Genomic DNA, 16332 nt, shown 5'->3' with positions numbered 1-16332 from the left:
GAACAAATTCCTGAGGAAAAATATGTTTTGCTCAATACCAACTATTTTGATGCTAGCAGTAACATTACTGAAGTCTGATAACTTCATATAATGTACAGCCTTTGGAATCTGCTGGTAAGTAACATTATCAGACCTATTGGTTTTTCACACAAGATCAGACCCAGGAGACTGCCTGAGTAAAGATGGAGAATGAGGTCAACAATCACTAGAAATAGTAAATGTGATTATTTTTGTGCATTTCAGAGTTGAAGAGGCTATCAGATATAACTCAGTACATTAAAACACATCAAATCAGTTATGATTTAAAATTTCTCAATTCTTTGAGCATGACTGATATAGGAATAAAGGAATTCTGTCTTGACTTTTCCCTGAAGTGAATTCTAGCTTCTTTACCTCAGATCAGTCTTTCATATTTTCTAACTTCCTCGACACTCATTGCTATTACTCAATTTGGCAATTTAATGATATTTTCTGCAATTGTCTCTCACATACATACCCTGCTTACGGATAGGAGACATGCCTCACACATTTTCTGTATTTTTCATTGTGCCTCATAAGGTGATAGACAAATAGTAGACATTTACTAAATGGTTGTTGTCATCGAATGTGCCAATGATGCTTTAGGGAGAAAAACTAGTATCTAAAGGGTGTTATTTTTATGGGCAGTTGATTAAACACTAACTCTTCACTTACTGATGGCAAAATTACTTTTTGTGTGATTGTATTCAAAAGTACAAATAGTAGTTCCCAATAGGTTAAAGTCTGGGGTTTATTATTAGCTATTTATTGGATAAGACTATGGATCTTCTTTACATTTGATTATATTGTTTGAACTATTGTCAAGCTGTTTTTATTTCCAAGTAGTATTCCTAAAGCAAAAGGCACAGAATCACTATTCTAATTATTTTTTTTCTAATAGAATAAAAAAAACCATTAATACACAGAACTTTCTCATTCCTACAGTGCAGCAACAATGAAGGCAATCTCAGCACCCTGGGGCTAGGTGGTGTCTGGCTCACCATGTGCATTTATTAAAGGCAAATGTGATGTACTTGCCAGTGGAGTAAGAGTCTTTCCAGGGGGCCTCCTTGCTGAAATGGGTAGAAAAGAGAGAAGAGGAAGAAAGGAAGAAGTCATGAAAGTTGCTTCAGCTACAGCCTTTGAATGTATGATAGAAGGTTGGGAATCCACACCGGAGTACAAACTCAATTCTACACTTGCCTTTAGGGTTGCTGGGGTCAGTGTAATACCACTTAAGACAATGGAAAATTGTTTTTTTGTGGCATTAGGACAATGGGCTTTTCTTCTGGTAAGCTTTTTTCAAATACCATAGGAAAATACAGTTTTTTTTGTTTTCACCACCTTTTCCCCAAACATGTCTTACACATTTGCCTTGGCTTCTCTCAACACTGAGGGCAATGTGAAGATCTGCATCAAGATATTTTGCCAAGTTAAGTCACTCCTTTAATACCCACATCAAAGAAGAGAATATAAGTAAATTAGGAGAAGCCAGAAAGTTAATTCACAGATCTCTGGAGATCTGAGCTTTCCAGAAAGACTAGAAAAACACAAGGGCTTGGAGCTGTGTGTCATTTGGGGAATCAGTGGCTTGATGAAAACGATAAATATAAATGATAAATATAAATAAATACAAATAATTCTGAAATTGCTTTCAATCAAAGGGGCATAAAATGCTATTTAGTTAGAAGTCCAGAATGGAAAGAAATCACATACACTCTAAGTGAATAATAAACTACGACCAAAGTCTGCTATTTTCTTGAAAGAAACTTTTGTTAAAGAAACTTTTAAGATGCAGAACACAATGGAATTTTTACCACACAGCAAATAGTGCTTAATGTTAGGAGTTCCCAATGCAATATGATTATGCTATGAAATTCCTCTGTACAATTATTGGGTAAAGATTTGCACAATGCTCATTATAATACCACAGATACTACTGCAGTACAAACACTCATTTTGCCAGAGAACTTAGAATTTCTTTGAGAAGTTAATAGTTTCAGTGGCCATGACTCTGATAGATTCTAATTCATTGGACCCAATGGGTTAAGTAAAGTCATGAAATCACTATAAGATGTAATTTCTCATGTGCAAAAGGAAGGATAAAATATATTTATGATAATGTGTTGTTAAAAATTAAAGATAAAGCATGTAAGACATCTAATAACATTTAGTAAATGTGATTTCCTTCTCACTTGAAAAGCATTAATGTGAATTAATTTTGAAAAATGTCTGCTAAAAAACTAAAACACAAGTTTGGGCTTTACATGTGTAGTAAAGGGATATACCTCATACTCAATCATTCCTTTGGCTACCAAGATAGTTAATACAATACCTGTGATTTCTAATATTTTATGGAAGCATATTTTAATGAATCTATGATGCTGACAACTTGTTGGCAACATCAGCCTTCCAACAATGCTTATAGTGGACATTAGATTGAGCATGCATTTATGTCTATTGCTTTGACTTTTTAATAGAACTTATCATTTTAAGATTCCACAGTTTGTATTAGCATGTGCGAATCCCTGGGCTCCATCTCTATTTCTTGAAAATAAATGATTTCACACTTCATACAAATGGCTTTATGGAGAAAGCCCACTTTACTTTTCTGCATGAAAATCAAGGATTCATCATCTTCAATGTTTTTGTAGATCTTGTAAAAAGCACAACCAGAAAGAGGGCAAATGGATAATTACGTGATACTCTGAGAGTATTTGAACACATACTGAACAAAAAAATTGTTATATAGTGAATATTATAACCTAATTGGTTACGTGTGCCTTATAAATTATAGCTAAAAGCAAAAATGAAATTTTTGTAACACAAAGTGATTATGTCATTTGGCCAGCCAATTGCCAAGTCAAGATATATGCTCAAGTCTTTTTGATACAGAATTAACATTCTTTCCATTTGCTGTGTTGTCTTAACACATAGTTAGAGGATACTGGTAATATTCAGGTTTTTCATGGAATTCCTAGGGCTCATTGATTGAAGATTGGGCAACAAGAAATTTTCTTCCCTATTTGTCTTATCTATAAGGAAATCATAGCTATTTTTTAAAAACTTGATTCTTTCCTCCTTTTCTCCATTTCCCTATACAGTAAATGACATTAGCTATTTCCTGGGATATTCTGAAAATAAAATTTGTAGAACCAACTTTTAATCATTTATAGTGAGCATTTTTTATCTTTACTAATTATTACTATTTTTGGTGCTGGAGATTGAATCCAAGGCCTTACACATGCTAGACAAGTGTTCTACCACTGACATATACCCTCAGCCCTAATGAAAGTATTTTAAACTGTGTATAATAGGAGTGCTGGCTAATCGAAATACGTATCGGTTGTACATAGTCAGGGCTATAGGCTACAATGTAGATAAAGACAAAAATTCATTTATTTGTTTGTTTATTTAATGTTTATTGTGGTTCTAGTGATGTAACTTGGGACCTTATGCATGCTACGCAGTACTTTTCACTGAGCTACAACATAAGATTTTAAAATGAGATTGCAAAACAAAATGTCAGTGTAAGCATAATGCTTAGGTACCAGCAGTAAGGCTTTCTCTTTGTCCTTTCATCATAAACACCCCCTTAAAATGCAAATTAAAACCACGCTAAGATTCCACCTCACCCCTGTTAGAATAGCCATCATCAGCAACACCACCAACAACAGGTGTTGGTGAGGATGCGGGGAAAAAGGAATCCACTTACACTGTTGGTGGGAATGTAAACTAGTACAACCACTCTGGAAAAAAATTTGGAGGCTACTTAAAAAGCTAGACATTGATCTACCGTTTGATCCAGCAATACCACTCTTGGGGATATACCCAAAAGACTGTGACACAGGTTACTCCAGAGGCACCTGCACACCCATGTTTATTGCGGCACTATTCACCATAGCCAAGTTATGGAAACAGCCAAGATGCCCCACCACTGACGAATGGATTAAGAAAATGTGGTATCTACACAATGGAATTTTATGCAGCCATGAAGAAGAACGAAATGTTATCATTTGCTGGTAAATGGATGGAATTGGAGAACATTATTCTGAGTGAGGTTAGCCTTGCCCAAAAGACCAAAAATCGTATGTTCTCCCTCATATGTGGACATTAGATCAAGGGCAAACACAACAATGGGATTGGACTTTGAGCACATGATAAAAGTGAGAGCACACAAGGGAGGGGTGAGGATAGGTAAGACACCTAAAAAATCAGCTAGCATTTGTTGCCCTTAACACAGAGAAACTAAAGCAGATACCTTAAAAGCAACTGAGGCCAATAGGAAAAGGGGACCAGGAACTAGAGAAAAGGTGAGATCAAAAAGAATTAACCTAGAAGGTAACACACACGCACAGGAAATTAATGTGAGTCAACTTCCTGTATAGCTATCCTTATTTCAACCAGCAAAAACCCTTGTTCCTTCCTATTATGGCTTATACTCTCTCTACAACAAAATTAGAAATAAGGGCAAAATAGTTTCTGCTGGGTATTGAGGGGGTGGGGGGGAGAGGGAGGGGCAGAGTGTGAGGTAAGGGAGGGGGTGGGGGCAGGGGGGAGAAATGACCCAAGCCTTGTATGCACGTATGAATAATAAAATAAATAAATAAATAAATAAAATAAACACCCCCTTATTAATGGCTTCCTGCTTTCATTCACATTAGCCATAGCTTATTAGACAGGAGGAAGAGGTTGGCTACATATTTCTAACTCTATCAGATCGTTAGTACAAACATATATATATATGTATATTTATAAATTATATATATACAAGTTCCCCTATAAGAAACACATAAATTAATACAATTTTAACAATGATTGCTTTTGTTTGCACTTTGAAATCATTTCTGAAGATTACAATAATTTTCTATTATACTGGGAATGTCCAGAACTTTGTTAAAGCAACACAGCACCTTGAGTTTGATTGAACAATCTCATTGGAAATTTTATGCCTCAATGTTCTTTAATCCTCCTGAGAACCACTCCCTGCTGGATGTGTGTATAAATACCTGAATAAAAAAAGTCTTGGTTTTGTGCTGGGACAGAAAAATAAACTTAAAGCCCTAAAAGAACATCTCAAACTTTCAAAAAGGGTCTGCAGCTTTGACTTCAACATAGTAGATCCTCAGCTAAAATAAATATATTTTACATCTAACCACATATATATCAATGTTAAATTGACAAACGATGCTTTTCCTCAGCTACTGAACTGTTTTCTTGTTAGGAGAAGAAATTCATGGGTTGAGGATAAGTTGCCTGGGATGGTTAATTTTGGTTGTCAACTTGATTTGGATTGAGAAGTCTGTAGGAAATTAGGAAAACATAACTGGGTGTGTTTATGAAGATAGAGAGGATAACTAAGGAGGGAAGACTTACCTTGAATGTGTATGGCATCATTCCATAGGCAGGTGGGAAAGCCTCCATTATATGGGATGCTCTGCCATGCCCTTCCCACCATGATGGACTGAAGCTGCTGAAACAGTGAGCCAAATAAATCCTTCATCCCTTAAGTTGATAATGTAATGTATTTTGTCACAGCAATGAAAAGTCTAACACACGGTCCCAAAATATGAAACCATGGGTTTGAATAAACAACAGCAGTTGGAAAGACACTCTCACCTTTCATTCATCATTCTCAGCTACAACAGATCTTAAATCCACCGTTCAAGAAGTGCTCTCTTTAGACCCTGAGAAAAGGAGCCAAAGACACAGAGACACCAAGGAGATTCTAAACAAACAAAACTTGCTAAGTTTATCTTTTTCAAAGATTGGGTCATAGCTTCAGGTATTACTTTCAGTTTTGAAGTAAAGAATGATACATGGTGTCAACAATTTAAAATCACTTTAAAAACTAGCTTAAACCTAGGAATGGTCTCGTAAAATTTAGTGTTTTTTGTTGTTTTCATTTTTATTTGTGTGTTCATTTATCGTGCAGTGCTGAGGACTGAACCCAGGTCTTCATCCATAAAAGGTAAGTGCTCTACTGCCAGCCAGCCCCTGTGTGTTGTTATTTGAATAAAGAATGCTGCAGTGTGATGGACCAGGAATCAGGTGACCCTTTACCTAGCAGAGTGATCATTCATTTCCATGCCAGGATGTGCCTTATCTCAGCATAGATTCTGGGCTCCTCAGCTGTAACGTGTGTTTTCTAATCCAAGGTTCCGCTAAGACCTTCCTTACTATTTTTAATCTTTTCCTTTCTTGAATACTTTCATGTCATTCTTTTTTAAAGTCAAAAATTGCACTGGGTGCAATTTCACATTAAAATGAAAGTAAAATGATTCTGATGATAAGTAATTCTACAGCTCCAAATATATAACCTAAAGGAACTTTTTTCTGATAATGGAACAAAAATAGTCAGACTGTTGATCTTGATCTCATCCTGCTTTTAATGTCAATTTGCATGTGATTTCCTTAAAAGGGAAAGTACTATCTCAGCTTCTGACTCATTCTGACCTCATAATAACACCCCAGCAAACTGGGCTCATCATAATTTTAAAAACCATTCCTATAAGAATAGAATGTAGAAAATAATTATTGCATTGATAGTTAACATTAACAACTTAGAGATTTGATACCTTTTAAACATTCCTTACATAAAAAATGGGTATATTTAGGATTATGAAAAGCATTATTGTCATAGTAATTATTTAAAAATACCTGCTCCTACTGCAATTGGCAGCTACTTTATACTTGTTAAATAGTTAACACAAGTGCATTTGTAAATTGGCTACACCTATAAGTCTCAAAAGTGTTTATGTAAAAACTATTGTAGTAGTGTGATGCTTATTTATCAAGGTTAAAATGACACAGTCCACAGTCATTCTAGCTAAAGAACAGAACAAATGTATCATCAGTAGTAATAGTAAACAAAAAAATGATTAAAATGACTTATTCGCATTCAGGATTTTTTTCTTGTGTTCACAGCAAAAACAAGTCTATGAATTATCTATGTAAGTAACAAACATGGTTTGAAAGCTGCTCTTTAGCTGCCACACCATTTATTCCTGTAGGAATAAATGGACTGCAATTAAACAAGCATCCTAATTATCATAAATTCTGAGGAATACATGTACACAGTGCCAGGAGGCATTTATTCATTTCGATGCCAGGATGTGCTTTATTTCAGCATAGTACAAATCACCCAAGCATGTGAAATCTATGCAAAGGTAAGACACTCTAGTTAATGAAGATGTCTTTGAGTAAACTATACTAAGTGAATGATGGTGCCATCTAACATAAATTTTCACTATGAAAAGGGGACTAACATTATTGTGAACATATTTACACTGACTATGATGTATCTTCACAATTTCAAAATAATTAGTCAAGTTGAGCATATCAGCCAAAAGTACTAGGCAAACAAACTGTATTGAACAATAAAGAAACAAAACAACAAAACAAAACAAACTGTGAATTAACTGAAACTTTCCCCAGCTTAATATGTAAACAATCTGTAATTCTAAAGTATTGCACTTTATTTTTGTCAACTCTGACTGTGACAAGTTACTTCCACTGACTTTTTATTTATAGCCACCTGTCCTTGCTTCTTTGTATCAAGCAAAAAAAAAAAAACCCATAAAAACAAATAAATAAGAACACAAATACCTTTTCATGAAGAGACTTTAACTTTTATATAGTAAAAAACATGTAATCCCCATTCCATTCTTTCTCATTCCAAGATAATATTCAACACGTCCTCATCCTCACTAACCCTAACCTGCATTAGAGTTCAGTCCATTTACAGTTGTTTCCTTTATGGGCAAGTTAGTTGTCCATAACTGTGCAGCCTCCCAGTCCAGCCGTGTCATACAGATTAGAGCAAGGCTTCCATTCTCTCCTTTTTGTCACTCTCTCAAGCCACCCTCTGGTTATATTGGCCACATAATCATGTTGACCATGTACCTTTCTGACCTCACACTCAGTCAACCAAATCTGTAATTCTTCAATCAAGTCTTCTGGTCTTTTGTTTTTAAGCACTCTTTATTTTAAAATATGCTAATTAACTGAATACTACATATTATTTACAAGTAAATGCAATGGGCATGTGTGCGCACGCACTCAAGATTATCCTATTATTTTTATTGTGATTGTTAGGATTTTTTAAAATTCAGTTGCTCTATCAGAATTGCACTGCTGAAATACCACCAATCCCTTCAAATCATCTCCCAAAATATCATGGCATGGAAACATGACTAACTCTGCAACTTCAGAAGTTTGATTTTATTACCTCTGTTTGTTGGCCAACTCAAACACCAGGATGACTTCCATTTTCTCACAAAGGTCTGGTGACTTCCTGCAGCTTAATGATTAAGAGCCGAGCTCCGGCACTAGCCAGATTTGTTTTAATTCAAGCTCTGCTGCTTCCTGCTTGTGTGATCTTCAGGAATTATTGTTGACTCGCTAAGTGATCCTTCTTTATCTGTACAATGGAAACAATAATAATACCTACCTTACAGGACTTTGTGAAGTTTTATTCAATAAAAATACATTAATTACTTAAAATCCACTTAGTATATAACAAGTCTTAGTTGATATTTAGCTATTAACTTGCAACTGGCTTCTCAGAATTGAGACTAGAACAGTAGTCCATTTATCTGTTCTATCAGAAGAGTAGTTTCTCAGAATTTATTCTGCTTATGAGTCACCTTACTTGAATGCATATTTTCAGGCTCCACCTCACTCAATAGGTATGCTTACCACCCCCCTTTTTACAGTATACTGTACAGGCATATGTGGTGATTAATACAAATATTTTTTGCTTCACTTCTGAGTTTTTTTTTAAGTTGGTGACTTTTCATTTTCATAAAGATAAATAAACATGATCCTTTATGAACTTGTTCTATAAGTTAAAATATTTTATGCTATTAATGATAAAATCGGTTGGTAGGTATAGTTTAACATCTCCTTATATTTGATTCCCCAATAAAATAGTTCATGATATTTTTATTATTTAATTTGACCCTTAACCACTTCTTATTCCAATTTATGCTGTCTGAATTTCTTAAAAGCTTTTTCTTAAAAGTTTCTTAGCTTCACTAAGAAACTGTTACCTCTAGATTAGTGACTGCTTTAAATCATTTATTTGCAACAACACCTTAATTTCCATTTAATTCTTCACTTTTAATGTGATTCTATTCCAGTTAAGGAGTTTGAGCCTAAGTAATTTCTCTTAGTTCATACAGTTTCCTAAAAGTATTCAAACTTGTCTTCAATACTACGTCTCAAGAAGTAATAACCTGAGCGGTTAAAATGTGACTGTTCCCTTCTCAGTTTTGGATGAGGTGTGAAAGGTCAGGGCTGATGCAGGACAATTCTGAAATCATCATGACTTCCTAAAAGAAGATCTCTGAAGAGAACCAGGCTGGAACTCTATCCTCTAAGTCAGTAGTGTCAAGGGGATGCTGTCTTCTAACCTTAAACAGAGTGACAGATTATTCAAAAGGAGTACTCAGCGAACTTGATGTGTATGCCTTGAAGTTGGGGATGCAGTGGATTAAGTAAAAGGAACCTTGTAAAAAGGATATGGCTAAAGAGGCGACCTTCCAGGGCAAGAGGACAAGTGACTTGCCTATCTCATGTTGTATTTCACTGTGGGGCACTCAGGAGAAATCTGTCAAAGGAGAAGCAGTGCCCATCTCAATACCATTGCAGAAGGACCCAATGGGAGACTCTTCATAGAACATAAAAGTTTCCATTGAGAGAGCCAGCTTTATACATCTGCTAAACTCAGAGAATATAAGACCATCTTTCTCTTGCTTTCTACTGATTCCAGTTGAGCTGACAATGACTATCCTGTTGAGAGAAAAAGGGAAAAGAAAGAAGGAAGACTAAAGTTAAATAAAACTTGGAATTTTCTACATTATTTGAGATCAAGCCATTTTAGTTATTTAATTAACAGTCTTTGGTAATTTGAAGTGATTCTTGGTTTGGTCTGGGCTTTTCCAGTGACAGAAAAGTACAACCGTTCATCAAGTAGATGTAAGAAAGATGTAGAAGACTAAAAGAATGATTTCTTATTATATCCTATGAGACCTGTACATTCAATTAAGGTAATTATATACCTACACATGAAAAATGAAACCAAAATAATACACAATTGAAGCAAAACAAAAGTCTGCTAGAAGGTCCAGCTATAGGAGAACTTCCTATCTAATTCATGTCTGTGAGATTTTGTGTTGTAGTTTTTCGTTTCCTGTCTGTGGTAACAATCTTTTGAGATAGATTTCCTACACAAAGTCAGATTTGAAAGCTGCTCACTTAATTAAGCTATTATAAATGTACAACATATTTAGTTCAATATGGCTTCTTTAACATCCAGGTTCTCCAGCCCTTCCCAAATCCCACTGAACTATAAAGGAAAAATAGAAGAAACAACACTGAGAGGGAAATTTTCATTGAGTGAATTTACAACAGATCTCTGAAAGATATTGTATCTTCAGAGTGTAGGAGAGGTATAAAAACACATAGCCCTCCCAATTGAAAAAGCCTAACAGAGATTCAGTGGGTTGAGTAGATAAGAAGTAGACAGATATGCTGATGAATAAAATGCAATGGAAGAATGTCTATCAAAATGTAAAAGAAGACAGAACATCTGAACAAAATATAAGAAGGGATAAGTTCCCTATAGGAGATTGGAGATCTCACTAAAAAAATTCAAGAAAAGGAAGACAGAGGAAATAGAGGGGAAGATATTATCAAAGATGTGCCAAAAAAATACATCACTGAAGAAAACAAGTTCTTATACTTAAATGGTTGACCTAGATTTTAGCAGAATAGATGAGGAAAGGTCTATACACACAGACGCACACAGACGCGCACACACACACACACACACACACATACAGGCACACACACGTTCACACACTAGTAGAATTTCATAAATCCAAGTACAAAGAGAAAATCTTACAGAGACTAAAAATCAGATCAAGTGTGCTAGAATAGCTTGGTATCAGACTGCTGTTAAACAAGAATGAATGTTAAATATTGGAGTGAGACATTAAAATTTTTAAACAAAATAATCTTGGATTTAGTACTTTATATCTTCCTTAGTTAACCAAGGATAATAGTGTCAAAAGACAAGTTCTTTCATGCAATTATCATACTTTTACTTCTTTACTCTTCAATTCCTGCTTCTGAGAAAGTAACTTGAGAATATAGTCTAGTAAAGTGAGATAAAAAGTTTCAGAAAGAGAAGTACAGCTAAAAGAAGTCTTCTAATGCACAGTATGCCCAGAAAAGAAGTAGTTCATAGTACAGTAGGAAATCAAGGACTATACAAGAGATCTCACTAAGGAGAAGGGGAATTTCTCATATAAAATAATTGAAAAAAAGGAATAATTTGATGAATAGGTTAAAAATATACTTTCTATGAACCAGCAAAAACAAAGACAGTAAGAATATTTCAGGAAAAACTGAAAGAAAAAAACCATGAATGTTAATATTTGATATAATTATATAATGATTTATAAAATTTTAAAATAAGAGAAATAAGAATGAAAAACAGAGAAAGAGAATGAATGCAAAAAACCTGGTTTTCATGTTATAAATGTATTTCCTAGTGGTAAAAATTGTCTTTACATTAAGCTTATATTGACTTCCTCCCTTCCTCCTTCTCTCTCTCCCCTTCTCTCTCTGTCTCTCTGTCTCTCTCTCTCTTTTCTTTTTCTTTGTATTGAACCCAGAGCCTTTTGCATGCTAGGTAAGTATGCAAAATTACATCCCAGCACTATTTTTGCTTTCTAAATTGCATTTGAATTTAAGATTATACTGAGAAAGGAGATAGCATTCTGCTCATTGATCTAAACTCTTTCACTAATGAAGATGTTCTTGCATGGCTTAAGAGTTAATCCCATCTACTTACAGGACAAAAAAATTCAGAACCTGAGAACACAAAGTATACAGGGAAGAGACAAGTTTTCATTGTTTAGGCATTTAAGTGATTATTTTATCAAGAAGAAACAAGATAGCAATCCATTTCTGAATAACTCATTTGTTGTATTTGCTCCAGAAAAATGAACTCAGCATTTTACATTAAAAAGAATCTAAACAGGAATCCTAAAAAAGGAGAGATGGAAAAAATAGATGAAAGGAAAAGAATGGAAAAGGAAGAATGAATGAATAAGATGGTAACAAATACAAATCTTACTGTAAAAAGTTACAGTTTCTAACCCTTGTAGGAAATCTTGGATATGAAGGTTTTGCAGATTCTGATTAAGATTATGTTACCACTATATTAGCCAATATGATAACTCAATGTTTTAAAAAAATTCCTATAAAATGATTATAATAACCACAAGACTATTGAAAACTTTTTCCATTGCAGTAGAGTATGACATTTTAATTGAGGACCTTCTGAAGAAATTTCTTCACTTGGCAATAGCAAGACATGTTGTGTTTTTCCATTTTTTTTAAACAAGTGCTATTATGCTTTTTGCAATAGTTTTTAGAAAGGTCAGAGCTATTTTTGTGGCTCTTCTTAACTATGTCCTATATTTCAGGCACACTTTCATATCTCAACAAGTTCTGAGGTTCTTGTGCTTTGGTTTGTTATTACTAATTCAGTATCAGTGAGGAAATAGTAACCTTATTCCATATATTTAAAATTCAAAAAAATATATGATTTGTTTGTTGAAAGAATTTCTATTTAAAATGTTTGAAATTTAAAAATATACAAATGTATATAGAGATTTTTAACTTAAAAAATTCTATCCAGAAAATGTTTCAATCTTGACAACTTTATGTTTTTTGAGAGTTCTATGTAGTAATGATTTTAGTCTACTTGATGAAATAAATCCTTTGTTCCTGATAAGGATTATTTTATTTAATAATCATTCCCACATGTAGAGTTCAGCAAAACAGGAAGGATATTGCAGAACAAAATTTATAAATGGTGCATTACTTTTATAGCATGACTAATCTTAAGATGAAGAAACTTTTGGATCCATAATAACAAACTCTGTTTCCATTCAGCTATTTTCCATAAGAAACACAAATCAAATTATGCTAAATAGCAATTAGTTATGAACTCTTCAGAGGAATTATTTGGTTTTATTTCCAGTAAAGCCAAGTCTTCATGAAAGCCATTAATTAGTGTATCTTTTGTCTCAGCAGGGAAACTAAGAATTGAACCCTTAAACTTCATTTAACCTTCAAAGGGTTCTTTGCAGGTCCAACTTGAAATTCTCTGGGGGAGTGAGGGTGGGGACATCAGAGAGAAAATAGCTAGGAAAACTAAGATAACAGTTTTGATGCATTCAAACATTCAAGACAACCTTATCCAACTATAAAATTCTTCTTGGTTCTTAACCAGCAATGTGTACAGTAGATATTCCTGACATTTACTTCAGCTATCTCAATCTCACTTCACAGAGAGATTTTTCTGATGTTTTTCAAGAAGTAGGAATTTATTCATGTCCAAGGATGCATTAGTTTTCAACTAGCATCCATCATGATGAAGCAGTTTCACAATGACCTTCTGTAATAGTTTCCTGTTGCTACTGTAACAAATTACCACAAATTTAGTTGTTTAAAACAATACAAATTTATATTCTGAGAACTCTGGAAGTCAGAAGTCTGAAATCAATTTCACTGGCCTAAAGTGTCAGCAGAGCTGGGTTCTTTCTGGGGTTTCTAGTGGAGAAATGGTTTCTTTGCCTTTTCCAGCTGCTAGAGGCCACTTGGCTTGTAGGTCTTTTCTTCATCTTCAAACCAGATTGTTCTGGTTTCTGCTTGCATCCTCACATGCTGTCTTCTCTAAGGCTGACCCTTGCTGTGTCATTTATATGGGCCACTGTGATTATGGCCCTGAAGGCAATCTAAAATAATCCATCCATCTCAAGTTCCTTAACTTGACCATTATTCACAAGTTTAGGGACTAGGATATGTGTATCTCTCATTATTCAGCCACACTCTGGACTCCAAAGATTCATATCTGTCTGATATGCAGAAGGCATTCACCCTTTTCCCAAACCTTCTAAAGTCTCTACCTATGACAAAATCAATTCAAAGTCAAAAATCTCATCCAAATATTATCTGATCACAAGTCCTAATGCCATCTCAATGAGTAGGTCAGACTCTGAGTATGAGCCATCCTGGGTAAGAGTCCATCTGTGGACTTCTGAAATTAGAGAAAAAATATTCTGTTCCCTGCTTAAAAAAAAAATGTAGTGATGGGATAGCATAGGATAGTGGTTTTGGACATTCCTATTCCAAAGGGAGAGAAAATGAAAGAAGAAAGCACTCACTGGTACTAAGCAATTTCAAAGCCAACTAGCCAAGCTCTGTTAGTTAGTTTCCAGTGCCTAGAGGATGTCCCTCTAGGTCCTTACTCCACACACAGACACTTTCTAAGTTCATGCAGGGAAATGAGGCTTATTGGGTAAAGTGTGCCTAAGAGATTGAGGGAAAATATCTATTCTTTAATAATGATATTCTGGGGAAAAAAACCCATGTTTTAAAAAAGTTGTAGGACAATATGCTCACATCAAGTTGCTCTTAGTAGAAGAATCACTTCAAAGGATCTCCAACATTAAAAAATAATAATTAAAAAACAACTTCAGTAGAGTTACATCAAAGCTGCAGCATCAAAATATCATGTACACATCTGGAATAAGATGTAAAAACCCATCCTATTACTACCATTACCTATATTATTTCAGAAATTGAGCAAAGTATACTTTGCACAGTAGAAAATTTAGAAGGGCAGTTTTTTTTCTGAGCTAAATGCAATGATTACTTTGGAATAATCTGGGTTTTGTAATGACAGATGTAATTTGGAAGAACTGCCAAAACTCCTCTGCACAGATTTAGAAAATGGAGTGATTTTGACCTAAAACAATGAATGTTTAAGTTAGTAGAAGAAATAGTTAGCTCTGAGTTCTTTTCTGACCCCATTTGTGTTTTATACAACCACACTGAAAAATCTTTATAACTCAGAAATAGATAGACATCTCACTGTTAAAAGGCATACAATACATCAGCAATTTATCTTGCTATTTACTCTGGATTACTCTCACAGCTACAATTGAACATGACGAATGGCTTGTTTATTTTAGATAAGAATTCTCACTGGAACAAAGTTGTGATGTCTCTGGAAGGTAAGCCACCCCTGTCTCTAATTCAACAAGATAGGTCCAAGAACTGAGGGAGAAATTTGAACTTATGACATATATAAAAAACAATATATTGTTAAAAAGTGAATTGTTACATTCAAATATAATGATATAGGACAATAATATTCACAACACATCCAATTTTGGATAAATTTGCATGGAGTCAGAAAAGGGGGAAGAGGGCTAGAAAACAAGACCAGTCTATGTATTGCCCTATGTAATGAGGTATAAGAGGTGATATAAATAGGACTTCCATTGAAAAAACTACCACATTATGTTGAAAGATTGTGTTGAGATGGCCTCCAAAAGGTTACAGAATAGATCATCAAAAACAATATTATGACTGATGGAGGTTCAGAAACAAAACTTCAAAAGGAGGAATGCAGGAAGTTAAATTGTTTTCATAATCATGTCATTTTAAAAATAATTGTATAGAATTGCCCTTTTTTATAGGAAAGAAGTAAAGGCTAAGCAGATTGATCTTAGTTTTTTTTTTTTTTTGCCATATCTTTATTTTAGGTTCTATTTCTGTTAGAGTCACACTACCTTCAACCCCTTCTCCAGCCCAGAATTTCCACTCTTAGCATTGTACTCTTTTTGCACTTGACCTTCTGGGTTATTGTATTTTTTTTTTTTTAGAAATGTCTATTTTAGGTCTATTTTCCATTTCTTAATGGGTGTACATTTTTGTTACTGAGTTTTCAGAGTTCCTTATATATTCTGCCCATCAACCTCTTGTCAGATGTAGACACTGAAAATATTGTCTCCCATTTTTTTCCAGTATTGGTGCTTAAACTCAGGGCCTCATACCTGGTAGACAAGTTTCTACCATGTGAACCCTGCTTCCAGCCATTTTTATATTTATTTATTTTTCAGAAAGGTCTCACACTTCTGCCAGGGCCAGTGTTGGACTGCAATCCTCCTACATATACCTCCTGCATAGCTGGGATTACAGATGTGTAACCCCACCATATTCAGTTTATTTACTGAGATGAGGTCTTGCTAACTTGTTACCTGGGTTGGCTTCAAACCAAAAATCCTCCCGATATCTGTCTCTAGAGTTGTTGGGATTATAGAATCGAGCAATCATGCTCAGCTATTTTTTCACATGTTGTAGCTTGTCTCTGTACTCTGTTGAGTGTTTCCTTAACTGGTCAGAAAGCTTTTTTGTTTCCTGTATTTTTGGAGTCTTAGCCAAAAT

General features: G+C 34.5%; 1 protein-coding gene across 14 annotated transcripts in view; it reads right to left on the bottom strand.

Moving 5' to 3' along the window:
• Positions 1 to 11324, bottom strand: part of B3galt1 (beta-1,3-galactosyltransferase 1) — a 466025-nt gene extending 454701 nt beyond the window's left edge. For 5 of the 14 annotated variants that reach the window (XR_012447235.1, XR_012447239.1, XR_012447231.1 and 2 more), the window contains exons 1-2: positions 8249 to 11324; positions 5395 to 5491 (exon numbers count right to left, since the gene is read on the bottom strand). The gene's annotated coding sequence lies outside the window, so the exon portion shown is untranslated. Of the gene's footprint in view, positions 1 to 5394; positions 5492 to 5637; positions 5706 to 8248 lie in introns of all 14 variants that reach the window. The other 9 variants (XR_012447238.1, XR_012447241.1, XR_012447242.1 and 6 more) reach the window with 4 other exon arrangements.
• Between the last annotated feature and the right edge of the window lie 5008 nt (positions 11325 to 16332).

The sequence above is a fragment of the Castor canadensis genome, chromosome 4 (assembly GCF_047511655.1).
Source record: "Castor canadensis chromosome 4, mCasCan1.hap1v2, whole genome shotgun sequence".
Classification (NCBI taxonomy): domain Eukaryota; kingdom Metazoa; phylum Chordata; class Mammalia; order Rodentia; family Castoridae; genus Castor; species Castor canadensis.
Note: the sequence above shows the minus strand (reverse complement) of the source record. Positions and strands in the feature narration are given on the sequence as shown.